This window comes from Castor canadensis, chromosome 13, assembly GCF_047511655.1.
Source record: "Castor canadensis chromosome 13, mCasCan1.hap1v2, whole genome shotgun sequence".
Lineage (NCBI taxonomy): Eukaryota > Metazoa > Chordata > Mammalia > Rodentia > Castoridae > Castor > Castor canadensis.
The window spans coordinates 126,715,018-126,740,537 of record NC_133398.1 but is presented as its reverse complement, the minus strand read 5'-3'; the positions used below and the strand labels follow the sequence as shown (position 1 = coordinate 126,740,537).

Here is a 25,520-nt window from a genome sequence, read left to right as displayed (position 1 = left end):
AAGTGGTAAGCCAAGAAGAAGAAGTTATGACCCTACAAATCTGTCAGAAGTTTATCCAAATAACGGAGGATAGTTAGCGTTTGTTGACGCGTGTTAGGAATTCGTGTTTTTCAGAATAGAATGGTGGGAGTACTTAAAATCCGGTGGGAGTAAGGATGGTCCATAAAATATGTCGTGATGGTGGCCGCTTGACGCCACCTTGACCGGACTGAGAGGCACCGGGAGGTCAGTACGGCCCCCGGCTGGGAGGTCTGTGACAGCATTCACTAAGGGGAAAGGTGCCCCGATGTGTCCGGAAACCCACGCTGGAGCAGAAGGGGAGAAGGAGGGAGCCCACCACGGCAGGCATCGCTCTTCGTCTTCTTCCTGGCGGCCATGAGGCCAGCAGCTCTGACCCACCATGACGCTCGAGGCAATGGAGCCAGCGACCATGGACTGAAAAAGCTGAACCCGTGAGGCGTCTGGTCCCAGCGACACAAAAGCTAATTAACACAGTCATGCGTGGCGTGACAATGGGTAAGTGTTGGTCAGTTTGTCTTAGAGAAGCTCGTCGTCACGTGAACAAGCAGGAGGGGCTTATTTGAACCTGGATGGTGTCACCTACACACACCTGGGCCGTACATACCCAAAACAGATGCGTTCAAGGAGGCAGATCTTTAAAATAAAATCAGAAAAGCTCTCAAAAACAAAAAATATAATAATAAAATCAAAAACAGGGGGTGAACAGAAAACTGAAGAATCCAGAAAATTGAGCCACGCCCCAGCCCTTTTTGCTTTAGTTCTTTTTCAAAGAGGGTCTCCTGTTTTGCCAAAGCTGGCCTCGATTTTGGTCCTCCTGTTTATGCCTCCTGTATAGCTGGGATGACAGGCGTATGCCACCACAGCCAGGTTTTGTGTTGAGATGGGGTCTCATTAACTTTTTTGTCCTGACTGGCCTTGAACCAATATTCTCCCACTCTCTACCTTCTGTGTAGCTGGGATTAAAGGTGTGAACCACTGTGCTTGACCTACTTTTAGAGGTTAAATATATGTGTAATCATTTCTACCATATTGCTAATTGAATAGACATATAAAGTATGATTTTTCAAATCAGAAAAGGAAACAAGTGGAATGAGGGAGAAAAAAGCAATGCTCTCAAGGCAAAATCGAGCAAGATGGAGGAAATTAAGAAGTTGGACAAAGAAAGAAAGTCTAAAACAAGGTGTAAAAAATTGATCCACATAAATACATCATTAATCAAAGTGATCATTAGTCAAATCAAAGAACAGTTAAAAGCCACCCAGCTGTGTGCAGGTGACATCCCCCAGCAGTGGGGACCACGCGGATTTATGAAAACATAAGCAAGTCCCAGCAAGCGTTAAGAACGAGTGTCAATTGGACCACGTCATATGGACAGAACGCAACGAGGTCAGAAATCCATAACACAAAGATAATTTCCGGAAATTAAAAAACATACTCCCGACTTCCCATGAGTCAGGAAGACACCTGTGGAAATTTGGAAAGAAATTATGTATTTTATGAAACTGCTGTTAAGGAAAATTGTGAACAGTTGCTGGTCAGGTCAGGCTGGTGACACCGAAGACGCCAGGAGAGGATGTCTTGATTTTTCCCAAAAGGAGGCTGAGAATCTAGGAAACGCTCTGACTTTCAGGACACCATGAGTGGCTCTTGACCCCCAGCTCTGGTGGTCTACGTGGCGGTCACCCATCGGTAGTTTTTATGTAGAAAGTGGGAATGAAGTGGAGGATGACATGACCAAATTGGTCTGGTCTGAAATACTAGTGGGTTAATTGTGTTTTGTCTATTATGTTATTTATATGTCACATCTGTAATGAGCATCTCATTTCTACAAAACACACCAAATATTATAGTTTATTTTAAATGAAAAATGAGTCTAGCTCAACTTCTTACCATCATGGTATATAAGACCTAGGACCGTTGATTTTGGAATCCCCAAATCACCCTCTCTTGGGCTGCACAGCTCAGGAAAAGGAAAGAGGTCCCTGGTCCTCAGTCTCTGGTGAAAGCTGCAGCTGTTTCTCCTTGGCCTCGATCTGTTTATTATTATTGAATTTTTAATTGATAGATAAAACTTGGGCATATTTGTGGCGTACCATGTGAGGTTTGAATACATGTATGCATGTTCATTTTGGGGTAAACCTACCCATTTCCTCAAACATTTGTCATTTCGTGGGAGGGTTGCAGAGGCAGAATGGCTTCCTGGGCTTTCCTCTCACTCAAGTGTCCCTTTATCATGTCACCCCAGAGAGAGCGTCCCTGGTCACCTAGTGACTTTCATTACATATGTCTCATAGATGACATTTTCTTGTTGGTTACTTGTTTTCTGTTATTTACATTTTGCTAGAACAAAAGACAAATTTCTGTTCACTACCAATGTCAGAGGAGCAATGACAGAGGTGACTCCATTTGGGATGAGAGAGACACTCTAGAACCAGACATGGCAAAGGGGTGGTGTCTCAGAGAAATCACAAACCTCTCACCAAAATGAGAGCTTATCCAACCCCAGGATGAGCTGGACCTTCCAGAAATGTCCAGTTTGATAAGGAGGGGGACAGGTGGTCGGACTTGATGAGAAGCTGACTCAGTGTCAACCAATCACAAATTTAGCTCAAGGTGGAATAGCTGGACCTCAGCCACTCAGTGTCCTGTGTCACCTCCTGGACCCCAGCCGTCCCTTGGCTTAGCTCTGTCACTAAGTCCCACCTGTCAGGGAGCTTTGCTGTCCTTTCGATCAACTCTGAGCTGGCTTTGCTCTCAACTCCTGGTCTGCAGCGTGAACTTGCTTTAACTCCTAACTGCTTGTCCAGCTCCTTCAGTCATCGACAGCACCAGGACACGAACTCTGGGGACAACCAATCAGTCTGGTATCATCATTGGGAACTTGTCTGTCTGGGATATGTCAGCTCTGGTGGCACCAAGTCTCAGAACCTAGTGCACACTCTGAATGCAGTAGGCACTCCATAAATGCTAGCTGGCTCATGAATTGCATGCAGGTGTTCCAGGAAGGGTGGTGGGGGCGATGACTCTACAAACCCATGGCAAATGGGCAGTATCAGAAGTCAAAAATGAGCCTGGCACGCCCAGCTGACCTGGCCTGAACGCGCTCAGAGCACACGTGTCTTCACCATCAAGGGCGAGGACCTCGTGGGGTTCATGGGGCGCCTGGCGGCACAGCACTTGAAAGCATCCCCGGTCGCAGCCAGAGAATAACAGGAAACACTCCAGGATTTGCCTTTCAAAAGCCTGCGTTGGACAATTACCGGGCAGGTACAGATCATTTCTGACAACGTCGCGTGCGGTAATTAACAAATTATATTTTGTACAAAGCCTTGGAGATAATAATAATTATACCTCACAAGTGAACTCGGCTTTCATCTTCTCCGAGAACTTCAGCATCTATTATTTCCATTTATCCTTACAAATGACGCCGTCAGTTCTTGTAAGGCTGCGTTTTCAGCAGGTTGCAGCGTCAGATGTCTCTGCGTCAGGCTTGCTGCCACCACGGAAGGCCTGTGCCATTACCTAGGCTAAAAAGGAAGTCGAGTTGCCCTTAAGAAGACTTGGCTGCAAATCGGATGTGGAAGCAAAAGAAAATCCAACTCTCTTAAAACTCAGCCGTCTGGTTCTTGGGGACATAGGCCTCTGGCAAATACGTCAGAACCAGCTGGAACTGCGGGTTGAGTCTGTTGCAGAGGAGAGCGCCATGGCTGTGGCTTTGGGCTTTCTCTGGCCATTGGGATTGAGGCCACATGAGTAATTAGCTGTAATTCATTTTTCTCTGCAATTACCACAGTCACCCAGAATCTCGCAGATAACATGGTGGGTCACACTGCCTCTGGGGTGCTGACCCTGTGGGTGAGAGGTCATCCCAAGCCTGGGATACGGGTAGGGAGGGGGGGGCGTTTCACAGTCAGCAGCTCTGCAGACAGCATGCGAAAATAATTTACTAGAGACCCATGAAGACATTTTGCACATGGGAAGCTTTGAATCATTTTTAAGTAGACGAACAGTTTTTTTTAATTATTTTTTTGTCTTGTTTGTTATTATTTGAAAAGAATAGTCTCCAAAGCAAAATGGAAGCCTTTCCTTGGTGCATGCAATGCAGACTCAGTTGTGCACAGAAACCTGTGTTTGTCCTGAGTAAAAAACTGTGGGAGAAGGGACTGGGCTGTGAGGACCGGGATTGAGCCAAGAGAGGTTTGGATGGCCCGGTGGGGGCCTCAGTCCACAGGCCTTCCAGCAACACATGCACGTGCACACACACACACACACACATGCCCCCCACATACACATGGCTCCACCCATGCACGCACACCCAGACGACACACACTCACACAGAGTGTCAGGGAACCGCATTCCGTCTACATCCTTATGAAGGGAGCTCACCCAGCTGGTGGCAGTTGAAAAGCGGGTTGCAGTAACTGTGCCAGAGCAGGACACGCTCGTATCAAGACTTTAGTCTTATGGTGAATTTCTACATTAGTTTCATGCTTCGACTTGTATTCTAGACCATACTGATTAAGAGTAGAGATTTTTAGAGTGACATTGAACTGTGTACCAATTCTGGCCCTATTAACCTCAAAACGGGTTATTTAAGGTTCTGAGCCCCAGTTCCCTCTTCTGTAAACTGGGCAAGACAGTAAGCGTGACCTCGCTGGGTTGTTGTGACATCAAGCCATCACTTAGCACTTGGGGTTAAGTGTGCCATATGTCCTCGTGGCTATTATTAATGTCACTGCCTAATAAAATGATATGTGTTGCCCTGGTTATGCTACACCATGACCCTTCATCTGACAGGCGAGGAAGGTGAGCTGCAGAAAGCGTGTGCAATTCTCAAGTTTGGACGTCGGTAGGGTGAACCAGAGCCCAGAGCTACGGGTGACCAAGTCTTCCATTCTGAAGTCTCAGTGGCTTGAGATGCACCATCAGGCATCAGCCCAGCATGTCTACTGTTTAACCAGTGGATTGTAGCCACAGATGGACAAATGTCACCCTCCCCTGAGGACATCACGTCCTGCTTCCCAGAACCTGGACAGCGGGCATTTTAGGACACTCCTAGTGCAAGCCAGTTTGGGGAGATGGTTATTAAATGAATCTACACAAGTCTGTGAAACCTTTCTCTCCTCTTCAGCTTCTTTCAGACATGGGAACCCATGGTCATCAGAGGGATAGGAAGGGAAGAGAAAAGGAAGAACAAGATGACAACAGTCACAACCACCTTCGTCACACCCCTTCTGCCTCTGCAGGCTTTCAGGCTGGACTTGGTCCAAACTGAGGCAGGGGAGTTCTTGAGTTTCCATTTGACTGGCCTTCTGATACCTGAAGTGGTAACTGAAAGGCTCTGGACTGTTCTGGTATTTCATGTGAGCCAGAGAAGAGCGGTCTGGCAGAATTGGTTGAAAGTGTATCGCACATAGTGTGTAATAAGCTTCGTGTGTTATTTCAACATCCCTACACGTCCCGGCGTGTGTATCTGTGTATAGACCCTGGGATTACAATCAGCAACAGTGAGTACACTTGTGGAGGTTGGTCATTCTCTCTCTCTCTCTCTCTCTCTCTCTCTCTGCCCCTCCCCGGACCTCCAAGTTAGGTGTTTTTAATCTAACACGGTTCACGTTCAGATCCGAGGGATTAATGGCCCCTCTTTTTTGTGTGTGAACTTCCCATGGAAGATGCTTCTTAAGACGACGTGTTGAAACGTGACATTGTCCTCTGGTTCCTTGGGCACGGTCAGGCTCCCAGCCTCGCCCCAAGCGAGCAACTGGACGGCTAGGTTTCCTTGTCTTTAACGCATCTAAAGACAAACTTCATCTTTGAGGCAAAACGCTTTGCCTGTGTATAGTGAGTGTGTTTCTCGCCACAATCCATCCTCGTTTTTGGCCACCTCTGTGCTATCGTCTCTGTTTCGTGTGATTGAAGGAGGAGAGTCAGAGATCCCGAGAAGATGTGGTTTCTGCAGCAGGCGCCAGCCCAGCGACAGTGGCAGGGATCCAGGGGTCCGCAGCCAGCGTCCTGCCTGTGTTTTATTAAATATCTGACTGCACTGTGCAGACCGGCCAGCTTGTGACCCACGCCTGAGGGATGGTAATTAGTGCCGCTCTAAGATGGCCCTCTTTTCGTCCTTTTCCCGTAAAACAGGAGTCTTCTACACTGGAGGAATCGAAGAGGTGGCACCCTCCATCACCACGCATGGCTGGTGTCCACAGAAAAGGGAGCAGGTTCAGATCTCAACTTGTCCCTAGATCTAACTTCAGCTGTGTCACCATTCTCATCCTTCATAAGATCGTGTTGTCCTTTGGGTAGAAAATGGGTCACCTCTCCCTCCCAATGGCACGCCAAGTGGACCAGAGCAGATAAAGGAATGGGATGACTGGAAGTGCTGGTTCTGCCATTACTTCCTGGAGGTGTTGGGGTGTTGGGGTGGTTTGTGGGGTGCACTTTCATCCGGGTGGACCGCCTTTCCAGAATTCTCCACTGCGTGATTCCTTTTTGGCTGGGGCCACAGGACATGGGAGGCCACAGTGACCTGCAACTGGTTTTGTTTCTGTTTTTGCTTTTAAGGCCCAGAAGCTCAGGGCCCAGCTCTGGTGCTGGTGCTGCTCTCGGGTGGTTGCTTTTTGCAAGATCACTTGGCTGGCATTTCTCTGATTCCTGGGCCCAGAGCGTACTTTGTTCTGTGACAAAGTGCCAGAGTCACATCTTTTAGTCTGGGTGTTTGAGAGCTCATTGTGTATCTCTGTCTGTCCTCAGGGCTTTAGCTCACTGTCATGAGCTCTAGTCGGTTTTTATCTGCCTCATTTTACATCCGTCTTTCCTTCCCAGCTGCCTGTCCTGCTCTGCTTACCTTAGGGTGGACACAGCGACACCAGACTGCCATGTCACCCACCATTATGTGAGACCATGTGCCCATAACAAACCCCTCATTTTGTCACTTGGGAGCCTCTGCCCCTCTGATCTCATGCTGCCTGATGCAGTCACAAAGCCTTTAGCAGGGTCACCTCGCCCAGAGCCCAGGAAGTGTGGGGTCAATCTTTGCTAGTGTGGCAGAGCAGGCCTCTCCGTTCTCAGTTTCCCTTGTGAGGCGATTCAGACGTTTGACCCAGACAATAACACCAGGGACAGGATTTGCATTCAGACCATTCAAGAAAAGTCTCAAATTTTTAAAGGTTGACATGAGCAAGAGTCTTCTCAGAAATCTACAGCCACCAGGGAGGACGATGTGCTATTTAATGAAGTTTGCAGAATTTACGTTCGTGAGCAAGCTCATTTTGTGCTGAGCACCAGAGCAGACGTCTGCATGGCTGGAAGCCCGGGGCTCATCCGACTCCAGATGAGGTGTCCCTCCACACGCTACATGGGAGGGATGAGAAGAAAATCACAGAATGACATGTCTGGTAGCACACAGTTCGTGTGAAAACGCACGAATAAAACAGGGCTGTGTATTTTTCATGAGCAAACATATGTCATTAAGGGAATGATATCTTTGAAATAATTTAGGTCACAGTACCATTTTATAGAGAGAAAATTGGTGCCCAAAGACAGACAGAATCCAATAAAAATTTGAAATCAGGAGGGTCCCAGGAAAATTGTAGCGTATTTCTGGATTTATTTGCTAATAGTCTCTGGGTGATTTGATAAAACCAGAGTGTGTTTCGGGCACCATTGTGGGGATCTCCTGAAAAGCTGGTCTATGCACAGCGTCACCCCAGGGGACCCTGTTGGGATCTTGCCCACACTTTGCCATTGTCCTGGCAATTGTTTACATTTCTGTGACGTCTTCGGCCTTTCTTCCCTCCGTAAGTGCCCTCTCCCTGCAGCATGCTCCACTCACTTGTCTCTGTTCCTCAAGATGGCCCCGTGTGCACTAGATCCCCAGATGGCAGAGAACTCGGGCATCTCTCCACTGAGCCGTTCTTTAAACTGACAGACATGGGTGGCAGTAAGTTCACAGTAGTAAATTCTGATGCCCTGGAAAGGAGAGAATTGGTCTTCCTCCCATTCCTGGAACAGTTTCAGCAGGTCTCAGTTTCCATTTTCATTCACGAGTGCATAATATTCCACCACATTCACCCTCCCACACCCTCTATAGCTGATGGGTTCCAGAGCTGTCTTTTAACCTTAGACAATGGGTTTCACAGGCACGGTGAAGGGTCAAAGCCCAGCTATCTTTCTGCTTTGTGTCCAGAAAGTTACTTGTTAAGACGTGTGTCCGTCTGCAGACAATGATCTTGTGCCAAAGATGACGTCGCTTTTTTAGGAACAGGCTTGTATCCACACTCATAGCCTGGATGGCATCCTCAGGACTGCTGAGATCCACCAAAACCCAGATCAATAAAGAGGAAAGGCAAGAGAGAGCCACCTATGGGCAAGAAGGAAGGAGGCTGTGACCTTGACGAAGGTCAGGCACTTCTTCCTAAGAACCTGCTCTGTCTCATGATGGCTAATGCTGGCTGTCACCTTGACCAGGTTGAGGGATGCCTAGGAAATAACAAAAGCATTTCTCTGCATGTGTCTGCAAGGGTTTTCCATGGAACTGGGTGCAGAAGACCTGTCCTGGAGGTGGGTGGCACGGCCAGGAGGCTGGGAGCCTGGACTGGATGAGGAAGCAGAAAGGGGGCTGAAGAGCCCTGGAGCCTCTGGAGCAGGCTCTGCCCCTGGACATCAGAGTCCAGATTCTGCAGCCTTTGAATGTGGACTTGCACCGTGGTTCCCGGGGCGTGGTGGTGGGGGCGTCCAGGCCTTTGGGCTGGGGTGCGTCCCTGGGCTCTGGACTGAGCAGTTACTGGTTTCACAGGCTCTTCAGCCTGCAGATGGCCATTGTGGAAGTTTTGAGTCTCTGACTATGTAAGTTGAACAAATCTAATATCTCCCCTTCTATAATTATAAGCCAAACATGCATCCTGTGGGTTCTGGTTCTCTGGGGAACCCCGGACGGCTCATCACTGTTTTGAGGGCTCTTTGTGTCTTAGATGAAATGTCTCCCTTCGCCCACGCATAAGCCAGGGCTCCTCAGCTATTCTCCCTCGGGGCATTTAAACAGCCTTTCTACAGCGTAAGTCACATATCACAGTCACAAATCGTGTGTGTGTGGGGGGGTGCATAATTAATTTACACACACAAGCACATATACATATTAGTGTGTGCTTTTTCTTGTTCTGTTTTGAGACAGGATCTCACTCCGTAGCTCAAACAGGACTTGAACTTGTGAACCTCGATCCTCTGCCTCCTGAGTGCTTGGATTACAGGCTTGCACCACCATGCCTGGCTCTACTGTGTGCTTTTATTCATTGGCTACCTTTTTCTTCCGGTGTAAGCCATTAGGGCAGGGACTTCGTCTCTTCTGTGCTTGACACAGAGCATGGTTGTTTAATAATTGTTGTTGCATGAGTTATGTTTCTTCCCTTAATTACAGAAAGAGCCATGCCACCAAAGCCCAGGGATGAGCAACTGAGACTCAAGGAACACAGAGTCGGATGAAAGAAGGGAAGGGCTATGTCAGGGAAAAGCTGGCCTTGGGAATTGTTTGGTTCAGCTGAGCCCAGCCTCTATCTCTTGTCTGGAAGGTGCTATGCCTCTGAGAAGGGACACAAGGGATGAGCAGAGAGCAAGGCCACTTTCTGGGGTCCACACTGTGAAGGCTGCAGCTCCCACGATGTCTCGCGGTAGCAGTACAGACATCCAGATCAGGGAGATGGACAGTCCTGCCTTGTCTTGGCTTCTCAGAGTGCAGTCACCAAGCTATGTGGCACTCACAGCCTCAAGAACCCAGGTAAAGGAACCAATGTCCAGGGCAAGAAATGCCCGGAGAGTGTGGGGCCATTACGTTCCTGAGGTCTGCGTCAAGGACTGAGTCTGTAGCTGTGTGGACATCAACTGACACTTTAAAAGGCAAGCATTTTCAGCGGGCTGCCATGCTGTCAGGGACAGTGGGGCCTTCCTTCTGCTCGGCCTCATCCAAGTGAAAGGGGGACAAGGGCTGGACAGGCAGAAGCGCTCTCTAGAGAGCTGTTCCCGTTGAAGATGGGGAGGTGGGTCGGTTGTATTTAGATAGGTGATGCATAATTTCGCTTTTAATTTAAACATGGTAATCATGTATAAATCTCTCTCTATATACACACACATATATATATATTTTTTAATATAATCATTTGTAGGGTACAAGGTGATGTTTGATGAATGTGTATATTATGGGATGCTCAAATGTCCACCATGGCAGGCACTTCCTACCTCTTCAGGGTCAGAACAATTAAACAATCCCCTCTTTTAGCTATTTTGAAATGTTCACTACAGAATTGTTAACTACAATCACCCTACCGTGCAATAGGAAATAGAATTTACTCCCCTATCTAGCTAACTTTGAATCTGTCAGCCAATCTCTCTGCACTCCACTCCCTCCCCGGCCTCTGGTAACCATATTTAATCACTCAGAAATAAAACAACCCTCAAATCTTCCCCGATTTGCCTGAATCGTCCAGAATGTGACCCAATATTCCACTTCACGCCATGCTCTGAACCTTCCATACGTTCTCCACCGTACAAGCTCTAAGACTATGTGACCATAAAAGAGCCCTGAACTGAGGGGTCAGGAGCCTGGCCTTGGGTCCAGGCCTGCCACTTACCAAGCACAGCTTCTCAGAGGAGTGACAGTAGCTGTCCCTTTGTGACCTAGAAGGAAAGCGTGGGTTCAGATGGTCCCCAAGGTCCATGATATCCTTTCTCTGCAGTAATTTAAAGATGAGAGAGGCTGACTAAGGAACACAGTGATCTTTTTGTTCTCCAGCTCCTCTGTCCCACGAAGGGCAAGTCCTAATCTTACTCCTTCCCGACACTGTCCTCCAAGGGAGGGTTAGGTTGTGACCCCCATCCTGACTAAGCACGAGGAGAGGAGAGGGATTTGGGGTTCTCACTGAGCAAAGCAAATTTGTAGGATGCTTTGTCTAAATCTGGGCGCCACGTTTAGTTTGCCATCAGGTAACGTGCCAAGGATTTCCCAATTCGCAGTCGCGCACAGCATTGTTTCACAGCTTAACAATGTGGGAGAGAAAGCCAAACTTACATGAAGAACAGATGGGCTCCCAGCTGACAGGAAGGGAAAAACTGCTCCAAAATAGGTTGGCTAAACATCACTACCTCTGAGTCCAAGCAGGGAGGCGTCCTGTTTAGAGCACCCTACAAACGTCTTAGGGTCTTTTCAGCTCATTGTGAGTCCTTTAGAGGGTGAATAAATGGTGCAGAGACGTCCAGCTAATGAGTACACTTAACAGCATTTTCACTACAAATCCATCCATTCCTACAGAGAACTCAGACCCAAGAAGTCACCTTGGAGGTGCTGGTGGGTCAGGGACAAGATGTTTGGACACAGGGACTTCCCCCCGCCCCTCCCAAGCATGACCTGTCTGTCCACAGATTTAAAAAATTTCTTCCAACATCAGCTTTCCATTTTGTAACTGAACATGACATACAAGACACAAGAACTTCTCCAGATGGGGCACCTCAGCTAAATTTCTCCCTCAAGTTCTGTTCTCACAGAGAACCCCAGTGGGACAGCTGGGGAAGGTCACACCAGAGGGCACCTGTGTAGAGGGGACGACGCAGAGCGGGGTTCAGAGGGTCAGCTGGGCTGGGCTGGAGGAACACAAAGTTGACTTGTTTCACTTTTTTGTCCTCAAGTTTGGCTTTTGCTAATATGGGAGACTTAGAACATCACTAGCTTTTGACCAAAAGTGGAGTCTTTAGCACTGACTTTTAAGGAAAGTTTTGGGTTGTAAGTATATGACATGAAATTCGGACACCAGATTCTCCCCAGAAGGATTTCCGAGTCAGACTCACAATGGCATCTCAGTCAGCACCATCAGGTCCGCTCCCAAGCACCTGCAGCACAGCCTCAAGGGAACTGCAGCAGAGCACACACTGACCACCATGCCCCCAGTGAAACATGACTTGCTTCCCCTGTCCTCTTAAAGTCACCACCCTCAGCTCAGAAGTATTCCTGCTGTCCAAAAATCCACCTTCCTTCCCACCACTAGAAGCTCCTAAGTCCTACTTAGTCAATCTTCTAGAGATATTACACATTGTCTTCCTCCCCATCACAACTGGTCAACCTGCTTCCATTCCTCCAGTCTCCAGACAGATCATTTCAAAGAGCACAAATATTTTTATTTTTATTTTTATTTTTTGGAAGCATTGGTGTTTGAACTCAGAGGCTCATGCTTGCCAGGCAGGCTAGGCAGGCACCCTACCACTCGAGCCACTTCTCCAGCCCCCAAGACCTTCACGAGCTTAGGTGACGTCTATCTGATCCCGGTCCTCCAGCACCCACACATCCTTGTTCTCAGTTCTCTTTGCTTCTCAGATGTTTTCTGCTCTTGTTACACCAAACCTCGAGCAGCTCAGAACCATGAGGCTGCTCTTTGGGCCTTAGTCACATGAGGTGTGGTCTCCTCAAATGTCCCTCGGCGTTGTGGCTGCTCCTTCTCTGTGTGAGTCTGGTCATACCCGGCTCACGTACCCTCACCCTCAGGAAGTCCCCTCCGGGCTTCCCAATCTCTCCCTCTGCTAGGTTACTTATGTCCTCTTCCGGGACACCGCCTGGGGTAGAATTTCCTGGGTCTACCTGTTGTTCTTGTCTGTTTCTTATTCAGCTTGAGGTGCCTGGAACATCACACACCACCCTTTATTCACGAGCTGACCTTGGGCACTTCATACAACCCTTTCAGTTTATTCAAAGGACTACTAAGACTGTCAGGAGGATTAAGTGAGCTGAAGTACTGTGCCCGTCCACCCTTACTCGCTAATGAATGGCACTGCCTGTCATCGTCACCATTCGCCCAACGTCAATGGAGATGAGGGCTTGCTTTCTGGAGCTCTCTGGGAACTGGACATGCCCTCAATAAGAAATCTGTCTTCTGTGCTCTGAGCTGGGGGTGGTAGACCTAGAGGGACAAGGGTCAGATGTTCAGATGAGTGTTTCTCTAAGAGACTGGCGACTATCCTTGCCGGAAGACAGATGTGGGCTTTGGCTGGACCCTAGCCTGGAGCTGCTGGATTGGGGAAGCTGCCACCATAGGACTTTCAAACCCAGGTGGATGTGAACTGGACAGAATCACAAAAAAATTACATATGGACATATTCTACGGGTTTAAGCTAACCTCTGGCATAGTCACTATGAATCTAGCACAAAAAGAAGTTTGAGGTTTCTCAAACCTCCACTCCTATGATGGGGAGAGAAAGTGACTTTATTTTTGATGGGAGTATGTCAGTCCAGGCACACTCAATCCTGTCTGGCTTGAGGCAGAAGTTCTGGAGTCCAAAGAAAAGTGAGGTCAGGCTTTGTACGGAGAGCCGGGGAAAACAAAGCAATTTAAGGTACTGGGCAATACTGTCCCACTTCCTTCTGAACAGAGCCCACAGCAGTGCTGGAAACCACCTGGAGAAAGGCAGCCCCCAGAGTCCTGCCTGCTGAAATGCAGTTGATTAGAGGGAGGAAAGGGGAAATACGGTGTGCGTTACCCTCGTGCTAGGACGGGGGCGGGAAACTTTGCCTGGATTGCTTTAAAAGCACTTCTGCAGACCAGTAAATGAAAAGTCATGTGTTTATTCATCAAGGAGACCTCCTCTTGGGAATATTTTATTTGCAGTTTTATAAGGAGGCAAAACCTCTACATTTTTAATCTTGCATGTAGGAACTTCTGCACCCAAGAGAAGCAGCAACAGGAACCATGAGATTGGAGGGCTCCAAAGTCCTGATAACATTGCAAACTTGTCCAGGCTCCTTGAGTTTTCCAGCGGGGCCATATTGGATTGTGTGATGTGAAAGCAGGTTTGCTCAGGGTGGGTGAAATGACTCACTAGAGTGATCTGGGTATTTTTAGCAAGGACTGTGTCAGACAAAGTAACACAAGTCCCTCAGTGGCAAGTGAAGGATGTTCCAAAGTCTCCAAACCTGACCTTGTATTGGACCAACTTGACTGAGAACACCGGGGAATGACCTCTAAGAAAATGACCTCTAAAATCCCTCAAAAGAAGTGTCAATTGATAGACGATCTTCCCCAGATGAATCAAATGACCTTGCTTTGCAGTGTCATTGATGAGATTAGAATTTATACTGTCCCTGTGCTAAAGGTGGTGCCACGTAAAGAGAGATGAGTAATGACAATGACAGCCGTGGTTATGACGATGATGATCTTGGGCAAGTGACATTGTCTCCCGGAGACTCCTTTGACTTAGAGTCATTGACTCTTTTTTTTTTTTTTTAAATTTGACTCCTGTCAAGTTTAAACGTGGTAACTTACAGGAAAGACATTCCTGGCACAAACGTACTCATTTCAGAGAAACACCAATGAGATGACATTTTGGTTGCTCTGGTAGCTGAGACCCATCATAAATACTGAAATTACTAGAGCACACCCTTTGGAAAAATGGAGTCAGCCTGAAAACGTCCTCATGCAGACGGAAGCGTTGATCGTTCCCAGAGAGGGAGGGGCGGTGTTCCCGTGTGACTCATTGTAGCCATGGCCGCTCTGTGTTGGCAGTCCCTTTTGGGTGTTGTACCTCAGGATGATGTTTTGTCTCCTAAATCCTCACACTCACACCCTAATCTGTCATTCGCCGTGTCAGTCAGCAGTTTGCTGTCATCTGAAGGCAATTAGCAGTGATGGTGATGGGGCTGGATGGGAAGAAGTGCTTGCGGCATTTGGTGGAGACGATTCTTCACTCTCTCAAAATGAGCTTTTCTTGTGGGGTTGCCAGAGGGACTTAAATAGCTCCCCCAAGGAGCAGTCAGATCTCAGACCCCAAGCTCAGAGCAGTAATGGAAAAAGGCAGTCAGCAGCCATTTTTTTCTTCTTCTTCTTCCACTAGGCCTCTTGATGCTCAAGAACCATTTGATTGAGCTGGGTTTGAGCTCCTGGCAAAGTTACTCCACAAAAGGCCTGTTTACCACGGTCATCTCAAGGTGGCTGGAATTTAAGGTAAAGGTGGCCGAGCAGCCATTAATGTGAGAGGCCAGTGTAACAGTGATGGCAATGTGGGAAGGACAAAGAAAGGTCAAGTCTTCCAGCCCTGGGAAGGCACAGCCTTCCTCTTCTGCCTCCTGGCTCCATGAGGGGGGCGGGTGGAGATGACTCCAGTCTTCCCTGGAACGGACTGTCAAAACTTCCCCTCCAGGCTTGAAATGTTCCCCTCTGAGCCGCCCAGCACGCTGTCAAACCAGTCTTCACTTGAAAGACATATGCCCTGTGCGTCCTCCACCCCCTTCTGAAGGATTTTTGGAGGTGGAGGGGGGTGGAGAACTAGCCCAGGGGGCCAGAGACCCCATCTGGAGAGGGTCTTCGCTGGTTTCTGCAGAGCAAATGGAAGTGAAAAGTTACCGACTAGGCAGGGCGGTGGGGGAGGACAGAGCAGGCAATGGGAAAAGTTGGTTTTATGGGGCTTGCAAACCTGAACTCAAATATTAAAAATGCTTTCATCAGTCTCTCTAATCCAGAGAAATTCTTTTTGGCTTACGTGGGAGGAAAACTCAGTCCCTTAGGGGAAAGCAAGAGGAGAAGTAGGTAGTGAGGATGTGAGTCAGAGCCCGGGAATTGCTGGCAAGGCCTTCGTTTGGTTGTGGGGTGGGGGGCCGGGGGTGGGGGACGCTTTCAGTAGATCTCCATTTTAGACCGATAACTCCTGGCTGCTTTTCATTGATTTCTCTCTTTAGTTATTTAAAAAGTTTGACTCTGTTAAGAGTGGGGGGGCGGGGAGGGAAGGTGAGAAAAGAAAAAGAGACATTTCTTTGTGGCTTGCCTTTTCCACCTCTGGGGAATTAGGCAGCACTTGGGCTCTGAAGCTGTGTTTTTCTTTGGGGTTTGCCTTTTAATAGGGGTTGAAGAAAGTGGTTATAGGCGTTTGAGGGGGGAAAAAAGCCTGTGGTTTATTAACAGGGCTGGTTTTAATCAGCAGTGATTTGACTAAGGTAACATTAGGGCTGTGACCATGATAACTGATACTGTGATTTTCTCTGCTTTTAACCCCAAACTGAAGTCTTGTGGATTTACTGACAGACATGTATTTGTTTCCCTGGCCGGGCTGTGGCGAGGCGGTGTTTTGTGAGGACAAGGTGGGATGAGGGAGGGAGGCCGAGGGCTGGCCAGTTCTTCTCAGCTGGGATTCCAGCTGTTGGAAACAAGCTGGCTTCTTAAGTGAGGCCAAAAGCAGAGAGGATGGGTGGAAGACAGCAGGCTCCAGCTCTGTGCGGCCACTCCAGCTCAGGGTCCAGAGGCTCCAGTGTGCATGAGCACAGCCACCTGAGCAGAAGTCTTGGGTCAGCACACCTTATACATGGCAGACCTCATAAGTAGTGTTTTCTTCCCTCTATTAGGAAAGTCAACAAAAGCACAGGACTCACATGGGTGGAAGGCTGTTTTCTGGGGTGACCCACTCTTGTCCTACCCAGAACTAAATCTTTGTGGTCTTTTCTGGCAAGTCCATTCTTTAACATGGCCACCACCAAAATCACTGCTGCCAGCACCCCAGTAAGTTTACAATTGACCTGAAAACCAGCACCAAACTCCTCCAGCAGTCAGCAACCCTCATTTGCGATGCTCGTGGCCAGTAGTCACCAGGGAGTTAGCTTCTCCTGTCTCCAACGTGACCTCTTTGCAGGTGAGCGAGCTCATGCTGGAAAACTGGAGATGTTGAGGTGCAATGGGTGGGGAAGGGGTCATTCCTTGTCCCTGTGTTGACAATAGACAAGCTCTTCTTCCCAGAAGAGTGTCTGGAGTTTCTTTGCTGTTCTCAAGCCCTAGAATCACTGGTCAACCCCTTTTCTTGCTGGGTTTTTCTGGTGAAAAGGGCACCAGACCAGGAGATGGCTGCCCAGGGTGATGGAAGACCTGTAGATGTGGCCATCAAGGAACCTGGGAAGTTCAGCCCAACTCGAGGCCAGCATCTCTGGTCCTGGCTTCCTTCCTACCCTTCCCTACCATGTTGCTGTGTAGGGTCAAGTCTTGGGGAAATAGGTTCTCAATTCACAGTTCCAGCTCCTTCCAAGACCTGCCCCTGACTCCGAGGGACAGGGCTACATAGGCCACATCTTTCTGACCTGGGCTGGGCAGTGGACAGTCAACTGCAGCAACAGGTCTCTCAGGAGTAGGAAGCCATAACAGAAGTCACAGGGACTAGATATTTATTTACAGATTGCATAAATGTATTTGAGCTCAAAGGCTTAGTACTTTGTCAGGGCTTTTAAGAATGAAAAACAAACAGGGCCCCAGCAGCAAGAGCACACTGAGCACCACATCTTTTGGTTTTTTATCCCATTCTCCAACCGAGAGAGCCAGAACTCTTTGGATAAACAGCCGACTGAAGAACTAGGGCAGGAAATACACAACAGAAGCCAAAAGTGGTGCCAAAAAATTAGGAAATGCTCAAAAACAAGCAACAACTGCCACAAAAGACACCACGACGGTCAGCTCCCCATGGCCAAAGCAGGAAAAGCTGGAGCAAGAAAAGAAATAAAATAGTATAGTGGTCTAATAAAAAGTATAAAGAAAGTATCTCTGAGTCAACACATAAATAAATGACTGACTAAATGAGTGGGAAAAGACAAATTTTATGATGTACCATCACCAAGCTCAGCCTAACTCCTCGCTCCTGTGCCGCCAGGTGACATCCGTCCTATGAAGGGAAGAGTGAAAAGTCACTGCCTCTGCCAATGACCCAGGTCAACAGTGACAAGTCACATGTGATAGAACAATAATGTCGCCATTTTGTGAATCAGCCGAAATGGCAGTCTCGCCCTTAAACAAATTCCCGTGCTCTAAGGCAGCCCCACCCCTACCAGAGACTCCAGCACCTGTGCCAACTTCCTTCCCCTCCCCCTTCTATAAAAGCCACTGCTCGCCCAGACTCGGGGCTGCGCCATCTTTACCCCAGCCAGCCTGGCGGTTTGGGCCTGCCATTAAACCTTGCTCTATGGACGTGAGACTTTTCTCGTGAGCTTTGTGAGCGGCGTTTTTCCTAACAACACGGAGCGTACAGAATTTGTACATGTGGCCTCTCTCCCAGACTAATCAAGACCACAGCGCTAGGCAGATCCCAGCAGAAGGACATCAGACAAAGTATTGGACCAGTCAGAATCAGCCAGGTCATCAAAAACAAGGAAGTCTGAGAAACTGGCACATCCCAGGGAAACTGAGGGATAACAAAAAGTCCTGATGAGTAAATGTGGTGTGCTGGGTGTGACCCTGGGACAGAAAAGGTCACTCAGAAATCCAAATAAAACATGGACTTTAGTAACAGTGCACACAATTAACTGTAGTTCACGACTCCATATTGGTTCATTAATTGTAATAAAGATAACTATGACATGAATAAGGAGAAACCAAAAGTGAGGTAAATGGAACACACCATAATGTCTGCATTATTTTTATGCAAATCTGAAACTGTTCTAAACAATGACATTTGTCAGCTGAGATCGGTGACACACGCCTATAAAGAATCCTAGCTACTCAGGAGGCAGAGGTTAGGAGGACTGTGATTGTGGTCAACCTTAGGAAAAAGCCCAAGAGACCCCATCTCAACCCACAAAAGCTGAGTATGGTGGTTCACATCTGTCGTCCCAGGAAGTGTGCAGTTCAGGCTGGGCCTATTTGCAAATGAGACCCTATTTGCGAAGTACAGAAAGCAAAATGGCCTGGAGATGTGGCTCAAGCAGTAGAGCTCCTGCTTTGCAAGCACCAAGCCCTGAGTTCAAACCTCAGTCCCACCAAAAACAATAAATACAAAAAGTTAATTAAATGAAAACATCTCAGTCTCCTTATCTGGCCTCTGCTGTGTGCCTGTGTTTGTATATGTGCGTGTGTGCACATTATCTGTAATTGCATGTAAAATCAGCCTGTACTTACTCTATACATGCATTCCCCTGTGTGCTTAAATTACTGTGTTTAATTTCATGAACGACATGAATTATCTCTGTCTTCCTAAACTTTTCCTTTCCTTAGAGATCCCCAAATCGAATGTCATTCTCTGAACCCCAATTTTTTCCATCAGAAGTGGTTTCTTTCTTCTTTTTGCAAACCCCTGTCCTTCCTTCAGCATCCTACCGCAGGTACTTTGTGGTTTGAATGTCCCCTCCAAAAGTCATGTTGACATCATTTTCTGCAAGAGTTGATGGTTCATAAATTTTGACTCTATCCCAAAGAATACAAAGAAACCAGATGCCTTGAAAATGCACCCTAAAACTGCATTTGTAAAATTCTGAGCTTATCTGCACAGATCCAAAGGTGAGAGGGGAAAGTCTAGATCTACAGAAAGCTGAGTTTCCCCCAACTGCAGTCTTTTCTCTTCCCCAAGAGTTTGTAATGACAATGACAAGCTGTGATGGATACCCTGGTCGTCCTCCTGCACTGGGACCCAAGTGAACATTCCCTTACGGCATCCCCCAGTCCCCTGGTCCCCTCACAGTCAGCCAGAGGGAAGTCCATCTGACAGTGGCAGCCATGCTCACAGGGAGGTGTCAACATTGCACAGCTGAGGAGACTGAATTCTGGGGTTAAGACTCGTCCAAAGTCTCGCCGTTTGTGGATACTGGAGCCAGGATCTATGGTCACTTCTGGGTCTTCTGCAAGTTAAACTCACCACACTCCATCTCACGGGAGATGTGCATGCCAGGCTGGGTGCGTGGGAGGTGAAGAACACAAGAGAAAGGGCTTGGAAGAAAGGAAGACAGAGTTAAGTGTTGGAAAGAGAGTTTGAGGTGGTCTAGAAGCCCAATGTAATGCAATTTCTACCTGTAGAAGAAAGGTCCAACAAAGAGAGATTATTGAAGTAAAGGAATGTGTGTGGAGAGAGAGACACACACAGAGAGAGAGAGAGAGAGAGAGGAGGCCCTGGAAGGGGAGGGAGGGCCCCCCTTCCCTTCCCATCGTGGCCTACACCACACCCACTAGTGATCAACTCACGAGGATGAGGGTACTCTGTAGTAGAAGGAGTGATGGAATCATCTTTTGTCACAGAGGAAGGCCTGGGATGACCAGAGGCTCTTTGCAATGTGACAAGGAGGGAGAGGAGCCCACGAACACTGATGTCGGAGGTTCGGGTGGTCACACAGGTACCTCTCTCGCACACGGTGTTTGGGAAATTCCCACCCATTGCCTACCTGATGGGTATGGTGTCTTTTACAGTAGTTTTTCTTTCCTTCTCGTTCTTTGCTCTCACCTGCTAAGTTCTTGGGAAGGCAGATACCATTTCTTGTATAGTCACGGGATCCGTGATGGTGGTTCCATGGGACGTGGGTGGTCCTCTGAATTCACCTCCGTTGTTAAGAGGCGTGTGACTGTCTTCGGACACTCTCCAGGTGGTCGCTGTGATGGACACGGGTTGCTTTGGTATTGTGGCCTATTGAAAGCTGGTTAATGATTAGGAAAAGATTCTTAAGTTAACAACTTGCTAATAAGAGGAGCCAATGTGACAGGTCATGGGGGTAAGCTGGCACCTGAGTCTCAACCTCGCCCTGGATTTGGGGTGGAAAGTGTTTTGATGCCCTCTGTGGAGAGAAGCCAGCTAAGTCCCCCAGCTGCCCTGATCTGTGTCAATTGTGGTCACATGGAGAGGTGTTCAGTGTCCAGCTTTAGGCACTGCACTGCCCATTAGCAAGCTTCTCCTTGCTTTTTCCATACATGTGATGACTTCTTTTCTCTTTTTGGTAGTACTGGAGTTTGAACTTGGGGCCTTGCTTGCTAGACAGGCACTCTTCCACTTGAGCCACTCTGCCAGCCTTTGTTTGATGCTTTGTTGGAGATAAGTTCTCCAAAACTGCTTGCCTGGGCTGGCCTTGAGCTGTGACCTTCTTGAGCTCTGCCTTCCGAGTAACTGGGATTACAGGTGTGAGCATCAGCACCTGGGTTATGGTCACTTCTGATGATGCTACTCCATCCTCCAGGAAACCAGCATGCAGTCCCTTCTGCTCAAGAGTCTGAGCAGTGCTTTCTTTGCAATGGAGGGTAACAGGCCCTAGGTGACATGGTGACATTCACAGTCTGACTGTTCTGTGCCCAGGTTTCCTCCAGACACACCAGTGTCACTCATAGGAAGGCGGTGAGGGCAGATCAGAGTTCCTTGGGCTCCAGAGACCACAGGGTCCCAGCTGGCTTCGGGGAGCAGTAGCTGCCAGCAGCCATGGGGCAAAGCTGCTCTCTCCACCCTCTTGAGTATGTGGGGTGTGGCGTGTGTGTGTTCATGTGTGTTGTGTGTACACACGTGTACATGTGAGTTCTTCTCGTGGTGTGTACCTGTGTGTAAGGGGTGTGTGTGTGTGTGTGGTGTGTGTGAACTCACAGACCTTTCCTTCACCTGCTGTGGAAGTGTTTGATAAGTGGAGCTGTAGAAGGTTGGAGACAAAAAGGTTTTAGCAAGATCAGTAAGACCGAAAGTCCTTTAGCAAAGCTGGCAACTGCCGGCTCAGAAAACCAGGTTTGGTCCCTTGGGAAATGAAGGAGTGGGGATAAGTTACTTACGGATGGCATCTTTAAATTTTAACAATGTGAATCTGTTTTCTAAGCACACAAGTAATGTATTTTATTGTAGAAAATGCAGAAGAGCCAAAGAGCATGAAGGGAAAGTGGAAGTACATAGAAGGCCTGGACCTTAAGGTCTGTGCGGTATTAGGACCAGCACGGCACACAGGTGGATGTGGTGGGCAGTGTGCACATCAGGCCGTGTCCCCACAACGCTGGAACAAGCAGCGTTAGTACTTTACAACCTCCATGACGTGAATTTCAGACGGTCTGAGATGATGAAGGGGTGAGTATTTGAAGAGGTATAAGTGAGTGAATTCGTACGAGCTAACTTTCCTCTTGGCCGGGGAGGATTCACAAGTCTTCTGAAAACCTTCGAGCCAGAGGAATTCGAGAGACTTTGACTGACCTCTGCGTAAAAGAACTGACTCCACCTCATTCTGACCCAGTCCACCAGACCATCACCACCACCAGTCCTAAACCAATGCTCGCGTGGGGAAATTCAAGCAAGAAGCTATTAAAAATAAAATTAAAAATTGCTAAAAAGCACTGTAAGACTTCAGTAAAACAGAACTTGCATGTAACTGAGTTAGCCTCGTGTAATTCCAGCATTTCAACTTTGCTTACATGGGGCTGAAGATCAGGACTGATCTCTCTCTCTTCTCCTTTCTTCTTTTGCCATCAGCTTCTCTCCTGGGAGATGGAGTAGTTCTAATGAGTAAAGCCTCAAAGCAAAGCCCGCCCAGTTCACTTGAGGTCAACTGTCTGTGACTCACGCCAAGGCGAAATTGCTTTGAGACTTATTCTATTCTTCTGAGGAAGATGAAAATGAGAAAATAAAATTAAGTTAAAAGATGCACTGGGAGTTAATCAAATCTGTTTTCCTGCTCTGATTGCATTTGGAGGCTCAGGTGTCCAGGTCTTGCTGAAATCCTGGCTTTGCCACTCTTAGCAACGTGACCTTGAACACTTATTTACCTTAAAGTCCCAGAGTCCTTACTAAAGATACTGGGACAGTCGAAGTCCTATCCGATAAGATTACTGTGAGGAGTGGAAAAATAACATTGACCTTGAAACAACAGAACTGTAGACCGAGTCACAAAATTTCCTAGACGTTTCTTCTTCAAATATGACCAAATTATTCTTGTATTTTAAATGATCACTAACATGGATTTTATCACTGAAGTGTTGGTGGGCAGCATTTCAACAACTTCTTGCTTACAAAAAGAATCTAATAGGTAAAAAGCAAGTAAAAGCAAACAAATGAGCTACACAGACCTTGGCAGGATTTTTACTGTCTCTTGGGTTCGGTGCACGGTCTTCCATCAATGGCCTCTCTCCTTGATCGGCAGGATTGCTGCTTCTTGAGCATGGGTAAAAGATGTCAAATCGCATTAAAGATTCAGTTACAAAGGAGAATGTCAAGCCGATGAGGGACGACACTGTCACGGGGCTGGGGCTGAGCACGGGGGAGAGCCTCCAGGGAGAATGATGGGGTTTGCGAGTGTCCCGGCAGCCATCTTGGAGTTACCTGTTCTCCCCAAACTGCACAAAATATGAGGCAAGAGAAAGGGGACCCATGTAGGGATAGTATCTCAAGGCCTAACTCTTTCTGGGATTTTCAGGGTATCGGAGCTTGGGAGAACACTGTGCTGGCAAGTGTTTGGTGTTGAATGAAGTGTATATGGAAAGACAAGGGGTGACTTCCAGGAAGACGTCCATTTGGCCCAGGAGTTGGTGACAGAGGTGGGCATGGAGATGAGGGTAGCAGGAAAAGTAGAGAAATCCTCGCAATTTCCTGACAGTTGACAGAGGGCATGAAGTGCACACTAGAGCCAAGGAAGAACCGAGGCCAGAACCTGGAAGTGGGTCCATCACCAGGGCTCCCCGTAAAGTTCTGCAAATCCCATTGGGTTGTCAAGGAGATGCCAAGGAGGGCACCGAGCTGAGAATGACCACAACGTGGTAATCTGTTGTCCTCGTGTCATGGGTGTGTCCACTCTCCCTGTGGCCAGGTGGGCCTCTCACTCCAGTCTGCTGGCTCTGACGTTCTTTCTCACAGGGGACCCTCATACACCCTCGGCAGGGTGACCGCTTCCACCATTAAACACCGTTGGCAGACGCCCTGGGGCCTGTTGGTTTTGTGGCACACTCATGTCAATCACGAGCAGCATGGTTCATTGCTTGAGCTGAAGAAGGCATAGGTCGTTATTTGCACCCTTGGAGCTGTGTTACTGTCAACCATAAAATATCAAATGACTTCTGCAGGCAGATGGATGGTCAATTTGTGATACTCATCTTCTGAGAGTCTAGCGGGAAAGTCCCTGATTCCTACCATGACTTCCTCCTAGACGTCACAGAGAGCCACCCAACCTCTCCGCATCACAGGCTCTGGGAGGAGTGGACTTGTGCTCAATTGTACCTTCAGCCCCAGTGCTCAAATTTTAATTGCTGGTTTGTATTGTGTGTGTCTCTGTGTGTATGTGTAGATAGATAGATAGACAGATAGACAGGTAGATAGATGATAGGTAGGTAGGTAGCTAAATAGATGGATAGATAGAGACAGGTAGAAGGATAGATAATAGATAGACAGATGGATGGATAGATGGATAGCTAATAGACAGACAGATGGATAGATAGATATAGAGATGGATGGATGGATAGGTAGCTGACAGCCAGCTAGATACATACATCTATCTATATTGAGAAATATGCTCAACCCTGGTTTGGAAGGAAGAGATGATGGTGTGATGGTCTTGTTTTCTGTTTTCCTCCCTGCCCCCTGGCATGGTCATCGAATCCCAGGATCCCAGCATTTTTCACTTTGAAATGACTGTGGAGATGGGTCCAGCCTGCAGGTGACTGTGGGGCAGGACTGTGAGCCTCTGTCTCCCAGGGCTCAGCGGCCATCTCCATCCCTGATCCCAATGGACCCTCACTGCAGCACAGCAGGGCTCCGTCCACCAGAGCCTCTGCTTGGCTTTGAGCCACATCGAGGATTCCTACCCCAAGGAGACACCTCGGAAGGAGTCTGCTATTGAGATCTGGCTGTTTTCAGATAGTGTTTTGGCACCTTTGAGAATGATGGTACTAACTCAAGTGTTTATGCCGGGGGTAATGCCAAGAGGTCAGATGTCCAGCCAGCTGCCAACTCAGATAGGGCAGCAGGGATCCCCACCCCTCTTAGCTCTGTTTTCCCAGCAACGATTTAACTAAACCACTGCTGTGCCAGTATTCTTAGTGGGCACCAGCCTCTTCCCTCAGATGGAACCATTGCTAGATTTCCACGCCTGGATTCAGAGGGAGAACGGTGACTAGAGTTGGCCATAAATCCCCCATTGGTAGGGCTGTTGGCGCAGGGCTCTGGCCGCCTGTGGTGTCTGATGGTGTGAGTACAACAGCCTTAAGCCCTGTCCTCAAGGCCTCTGTCAGAACTCCTCGTCTCCCTTTTCTTTTCTACCAGCTTCTCCTTCCTCTCGGGGGAGAATGCTCAGTGGCCAAGATGGCGGGTGGCCATCCCGGTCCCCTTGGACTTTACTGAATTAGGCTCTGAGGTTCCCAGGCTTATTTGCCACCGTAACAAACCCACAATGGGATTTGATCGTAATTCTTCTATTCAGGCAGCTCTTTTAACAACCTTGCTCCTTTTGCTGTTGTTTGTTGAGTGCTCACCTGCTGACTTGAACTTTGCACCTGTCCTTTTACCTCCACAAGGTTACCAGGTGGTGTTGGCATCTCTACTTCAGGTGGGTGAGCAAGCCGAGGAGCCCAGAGGTGAAGGAACTTGCTTGAGGTCACTAAGCCTCAGACTTGGAGTTCTGACTTGGCTCTGTTGCTTTTTAACACGTTCGTAAGAACAATAAAAAAATAATAGCAGCAATACATGGTGAGCGCCCCACAAACAGAAGGTGTTATTATCCACAAATTAGCTAAATGCATCATTGGCATGCTGGCACCCCTCTCTTCCTGCTGCTGGATCAGAAATGCCATTATCATACAGAC

General features: G+C 48.0%; 1 long non-coding RNA gene across 2 annotated transcripts; it reads right to left on the bottom strand.

Moving 5' to 3' along the window:
* Positions 1-13,696: 13,696 nt before the first annotated feature.
* Positions 13,697-22,404, bottom strand: LOC141415729 (uncharacterized). 2 transcript variants are annotated; one of them, XR_012440669.1, is made up of 3 exons: positions 22,146-22,404; positions 20,221-20,410; positions 13,697-15,360 (listed from the first exon to the last, which is right to left on the bottom strand). It is a non-coding gene; the product is annotated as an uncharacterized lncRNA (long non-coding RNA). The 2 variants fall into 2 exon arrangements; XR_012440668.1 differs by lacking the exon at positions 13,697-15,360 and adding an exon at positions 17,588-17,679.
* Between the last annotated feature and the right edge of the window lie 3,116 nt (positions 22,405-25,520).